Source organism: Cebus imitator, unplaced genomic scaffold, assembly GCF_001604975.1.
Source record: "Cebus imitator isolate Cc_AM_T3 unplaced genomic scaffold, Cebus_imitator-1.0 Scaffold46, whole genome shotgun sequence".
Classification (NCBI taxonomy): Eukaryota; Metazoa; Chordata; class Mammalia; order Primates; family Cebidae; genus Cebus; species Cebus imitator.
Window position 1 is genome coordinate 6922099 of NW_016107361.1, and position 6644 is coordinate 6928742.

General features: G+C 31.4%; 1 long non-coding RNA gene across 1 annotated transcript in view; it reads right to left on the minus strand.

Moving 5' to 3' along the window:
• The window catches only part of LOC119470996, a 31545-nt gene extending 25466 nt beyond the window's left edge, over positions 1 to 6079 (minus strand). Inside the window, exon 1 of the long non-coding RNA XR_005199985.1 lies at positions 6012 to 6079. This is a non-coding gene — a long non-coding RNA (uncharacterized LOC119470996). The remainder of the gene's footprint in view (positions 1 to 6011) is intronic.
• Positions 6080 to 6644: the final 565 nt, after the last annotated feature.

Consider the following 6644-nt stretch of genomic DNA (forward strand, 5'->3'; position numbering starts at 1 on the left):
CCAATACCAGTGATCAAAACTACTACTTCTATTTTCTTTAACTATCCTAATGGCATCATCTTATGGTAAAACACTGATGCTTGAATTCTGAAAAACAAATGTATCAACTTTTCCTTCCACCTTCCGGATTTAATCAGCTGCTAAATCCTGTTGAGTCTATCAAATCCCTCTCCTAATATTTCCACAGCTCTTGCTGTAATTTATTTGACAAATTTTATTATACCAATTGTTGTCAAGATATTCTGCTAAGCCATGTTAAACGCCCAGAAAGAACTTAGTCTCATAGAGGATGTAAATATTAGGATATTGATAAAGTACTAAATAGTGTCCAAAGTATGGAGGGATAATTTTTAGCAGGGTAAATCAGGGACAATGTGATGTTCTCTAACCAGTCTTTGAATTATGTTATACAAGATGGGTAGGATTTAGATATATAGAGAAGGCAAGATAATAGGGACAAAGAACATTCTAGGTAAGTGAAATTATGATTATAATTACAAAAGAAAATTGGAGTATTGAAAAATTAAATCCCAAGAAGGTTTGAACGTAGCAAATACTTGGTTTTCTTCCCACTGTATGGGTCCAATTGTTAAAGTGGAGCAAACAGGCATTTCCCATTCTTTCTGAGAGGGTAGGCACAGTTTTATACCAGAAATGTCAGGGTTAACAGTCTATTAGCAGGGCCCATGACTGGTGGGGGTAGTGTTACTAGTGGTGAGAGGTTGTGATGATGCCAGTGTAAACTGGAGCGTTACATATTTGATAGCATGAAATTTCTTATGTTATTGGATTCCAGGCACTTTGTTCCCTATCAGTTTTCGACAGCAGCTTTTACACTTGCTAGTACTTTCACGAATTGTCCAACATGCCTCCAATGCATTATTTTTGCACTTAATCAGTAACAGTGTTTGTGTTCTCCAGGTCCCTGTCATTGGTCAGGTTCTCCAGAAGCCGACATTGAGGTGCAGGTTTCTGTGTCAGAGATTTGTTAAGGAATAGCTCTCAAAATTTAAAGATGTGTCAAGCAAAGCAGGAAAAGGAGAGAGCAAGCATGGACATGATTTCAGGCAAAGTCTTAAGGTGGGGAAGTTTAGCCTGTTCCCTGAGGGGAACTCTGGATTTTAAGTTATACCTTAGAGATTGTCCTCTTCAAGGGACTGGTGCTGGGCTTCCTACTTCTGTGTGAATCAGTTATTGAAAAAGGCCCACATCAGGGGTGTATAAATCTCAAGGGTACTTCTGTATGTCTGCTTATTTAGGCAAAACAGTTTCAGCAGTACAATGGCAATTCTCAAAGAGAAGTGCAGGTGCAGGCTATAGGCAAAAGCACAGAGATTCCAAGGGAGAAAAAGGACACACACAAATGACTAGAGACAGAAAAGGTTTCTAGATGGAGCAATGATAGTGCTTGTTATAGACTACCTGGTTAAAAAACATTACAGTATTGGAGTTTCCGATAACATACTTTCATGGAATGATGAATGAATCTTCAGTTGGTTATCTGTCATACTTGGGGGTGAAAAATAATAAAAATGTTGGTGTCAAGGGATTTTCATATAGAAGATCATGGTTTGCAGAGAGAGGCAGCACGGAATAATGGTTAAAATCATAGACTGCGAAACCCAACTGCATCGGTCAAATATCACCTCTGCCATTTTTAGAGGGCGACCTTTGTAAATTACATAACAATATCTCAGTTTCTTCTTGAGTGAAATTAGGGTTAATTGTTTCACCTACATGAGAGGTTTTGTGAGTATTAAATCAGTTAATATTTCTTCATGACTCACAGTAGTGTTTAGCTCATAGTAAATACTAAAAAGTAATAAATTCAGTAGTGAAATAGCTGAGTTAAATGTGATCTACAACTTCCTAACAATTTCTCTGCTATGGAATATTACAAACAGTATGGGTCTAAGACAGATAGTGAGCCAATGACCAACAAAACTCTTGGGAATATGTATGTATTAAATTCATTTTTTCTTAGATCATTACAAAAAAGTGAATAGAAGATTAATAAGCACTGTTTTCTAATAGTCATTTGATTTTATTATTACTATACTTTGAATCATTGGCATATCAGGTTACAGATTCTTGGACCAGATTGCCTGGATTTAAAATCTAGGTGTACTACTTACTACTTCATTCATTTCATTAAGCCTCTATTTGCTTACTGAAAAACTGAATTCTGTGTGTAAATTCTTCATAGGATTGTTGGAATGCTTAAATGAGTTATCATATAGAAAGAGCTTAGAAAGAGGCCTGACTCAGTAAAAATTTTAGAAGAGACTTATTATTTGCTAGCCAATTTATACCACTATATAACATTGTCTTAATCTCATTTTTATAAGTAATTTCACAAAAAACTTAGCATGTCATATATTCTACAAACCAGTCCTCTGGTTAATTTGGTATCTCTTTAACATGATCTTTTTTGGGCTTCATACATCTTTTTTAGTAAATCTTATACTGTACCTCCAATAGTTAATGTCTAGAAAGTATATTCACATGAGTTAGGGTTAAAATTGGCCACAAATATATTCCTCCTATATTTTTATATACTTAAATCTGAGCCCTTTTCCAGTATGCTTAAAATATTCCTGATGCAGTTAATGTCTAGGAATTAAGTAGAGAAATGATTTATATAATTAAATGGGATAATTTATTTTTATTTTAGAAGTACCACACACAGCTTTTTAAATTCAATAAAACTTTGAGACTGGCTTTTAAGAAATTTCAGTGTGTTCCATTTTATAATACTAAATGTCACGTTAACATTGTAATGCGATATAATGTACAGACTATTTTGACTGAGGCTGTATTATATGAAACAAGATGGAAAACTCCATACGGAATAAACTAAGTACTTTATCCAGTTGCAAGAAAGTGTATAGAAAAACTTCAAGGTCAGAATTTACACTATTTTTCACTTCTAGCTGTCAAGTAGCCTTGGAAAAACACACTCAACACATTTTATTCTCAAGGAAACACAAATCCTGAAGAAAATGTATCCAATTCACAATTCTGTCCCAGCTTCAAGGGTAAAGTAATACAGAAGTGTTCTGGAAACTTTAGGAGATGCAATGAAGTGAAACAAGAGTAAGCTCTTCAGAATTAAGAACAAGGTATTTTCATAAATGTATCTTGCAACGCAAAACCCAAAGAGTATAATTCCTCATGTATTGAGTCATTGTCATATGAATATGACTTGTTTTTGTTTCCCTGGTGATACTGAGCGGTTGAACTATATAATACAAACCAAATTAAGTATAGTTATTTAGTTGCTAATGTGGGCTGAGTGTCAGCTGGGCAACAGGTAATTAAGGACAGTGCAATGAAACTGAGACAAGTTGCTGTCTCTGACTTATTTTAATATTTCCACATTTAATAAGCTAAAATATAAAAATCAAAATAGACAATATTTTAATATTTTCACATTTTAAAACTGTACAAAGAAACTGAAACATGGTTTCTGTCTCTGAAATATTTTAATATTTTCATATTTTCTTTCAATGCCTCTTTGAAATTTAAGGTACAAGAATAAGCAACTCAAGGGCCAGACTGAGTTGATACGGAAGTGTCCTAACTCATATGGGTGTTTCTAGAAGCATTTCCTAAACAATGATACTGACACTTAAATATACCATGCATATAATAATTCTGTACATTCTGGTGTTTCCTATGAAACTAACTTCTATTCAGATTACAATGTCAGATGTAATTACTCAGACCTGAGTTCAAGCCCAGCTCTAATTTTTAGCTGAGTGAATTTGGGCATAATATTTAAACTTTATAATTAAGAATGACTTTTGAAATATTGTTGTACTGTCACCAAACAAGTGTATAAAAAAATCCATAGTATCAGCCATAAATGAGGCACACAAACATTTGTAACTGCTATTACTATCGCAATTATTTAGAAAGATTTCTGAAAAACCTACTAGTTTTTTTTTATTAATACATATATCTAGTACTAGTTTGTCCTGTTAAAAATAGATGAAATACATTTTATTATTACAAAACTCTAAATTTTAAAAACGATTTGAAGAAATATAATTTCCTTAGCCTAGAGAAGGAATTTTCAGTAAAATTTTATTTAATAGTTATATAGTAAAAGCATGCCTATTGATGTTAGGGAAAAATTACAATAAATACTAAAATCCTTAGTATTTAACATTTTTCTGAGGTCTCTAGCAAATGCATCAAGTCAACAAAGATAGATGAGTTAGAAATATGAGAAAGGAAAAAAGTACAGACAATGTTTTCAGGCAATATTATTTCTGGGCATAATATTTAGAAGTACAAGAGATTTAACTGGCAAGAGTTCAAACTTTAGTGCTATCAGTCCTCACAGAGTTTGTTGGTTTTAAAGACTGGCATGAATGACAACTCAATCCATGATCAATTCTGTTTGATGTAGAGTAATGAGCAGATAAAACTCACTAGTTCCTCACTGAAAAAATCTAATCCCCAAATAATAATACTATTGCTTCATTATAAAACCACAAATTACAGACATCCTAGGAATAGTCCTTTAAAAAGGGGAGCTAGATATATATACATATTCAAATACAAATTTATTCATAGGCCAAAAATAATCTATACAAATAGGGAGATATACCTTATCCATATGAGGGAGGATACAATATACAAAAGAAGACAATAATTAGTTTGTAAATCAAATTAAGCTCCAATCAAAATTCTAACAAGTTTTTGGTAGAGCTTGAGCAGGTAATCTTAAATCCACATGGAAAAGACTCAATACCCAAGATTGTCCAAAAAAGAACCAGGCAGTAGAAATTATCTTACTATAGATCAAGGTATTATAAATATAACATTCCTTAAAATCATACGGTATCAGCACAAGAAGAAATACTAGAACAATAGAGTGGATTCATGTTCATATACAAAATCATGTTATATGAGTTTATAGTAAATATGGTATCTCAGCTCTATGGAGAAAGTGATTCATCCAATAGATGCATATTTGCATAATCATACTGCATTTGTATAATTTACTCCATATGATAAAAAGAAATTCATATTTTGCACTATTCATGAAATAATTTTCAAATGAATTATAAATCTAAACATTAAAAAAACATAAAGTATTAGAAATTCTAACTAATATGTTTATGAATTTGAAAGTAAAGGAAGACTCTGTTTAAACAAGACATAAAATACCAGTTAACACAAATAATAAAAAAAAAAAAAACAAAAAATAAAAGACATAAAAACAAAAGGAAATAAATGATGATTGGGTCTATATAAAATTTTCAAACTTATTTATCAGGAATAGTACATAAAACATATCAAAATACAGATGACTCATTGGAAGAAAATATACACAAAAATAATATCACAATTTAAAAAACTACAAAGAAATGATTAGTACTCGAATAGAAAAAGAGTAGTTGATGTAACTGGGTAACTCATAGAAAAGGAAATAGAAATGGCCAACAAGTATATACAAGGATGTCCAATTAATTTAAAAAAATTAATTTGCCACAGTAATTATATTAGTTCTCGGTACATAATACTGGTTGTCCATTCAATGGCAACTCCTTTCCCGCATGTATAAATAAATACATAAAACTTCTTAAGTTTCTATTTTTAGGACATTTATCATTTGACAGAAATTTAGACAATAGTGATTATCATGGAGAACATGAATTTAGGAAATATTTCTCTGTCATTAATTGATTTGGATTTTACTTCATTTATCTAGGTCTAAAAATGTAATATGATTTAAAGAATTGTGGTAATTAAAAACAATTTGCTGGGAGGAAAAAAGATAATTTTCAGTTTAGGTTATAATTGTGGTAATTAAAAACAATTTGCTGGGAGGAAAAAAAATCATTTTCAGTATAGGTTATAATTTTACAGTGTATATATATGAATTCACAGTGTATATATAAATATATGTAAATTATTTATAATCTATATAGAGAATTTGTGTATTATGAATGACTATCAATGAATCAGATAGACACTCAGTTCCTAAGTGTAGTTACTTACGACTAAGCAGTACAGTTGCAGGTTGTGATCCATCATTATTTCCTCATGGCAATCGTTCTCAACCTGGATTGCACATAAAATTATTTGGTGAGTTTTTAACAAAACAGTGATGCCAAGAGCCTCCCCCACCACCTGGATAACCTGATTGATGCCCAGGAAATGGCAATTTTAAAAGATACTAGAATATTTTATTGTATGGCCACTGTGAAGAATTACGACTTTGTGGGAACGCAGTGCAGGATTTTAAACAGAGTATAAACTTGTTAATCGACGGTAATCTTTCCCTAATCAGAGTATTTTTGTTATGTGTACACAAAGCCTCCATTTTTTTAGTTGATTATCTCTGAATAACTATTAATAATAATGTCATTTGATTTCAAAATGAATTACAACAGGATTTTTGAATGACAACATATCACATAAGAAATTATTTAAAATTTTAAAAATCAGATACAGCTCTAAAAATTATCTGATTACTGAGCACAAAGATAATGCAGGCATATCACTTAATACTATATGAAAAATTTCTGTCTCCTCACCTGGAAATATTACTATTGCATAATCACAAATTGAAAATTCCATCTTAAGATGCAAATATATTTTATTAGTTGGCTTATTATTTTAATTGA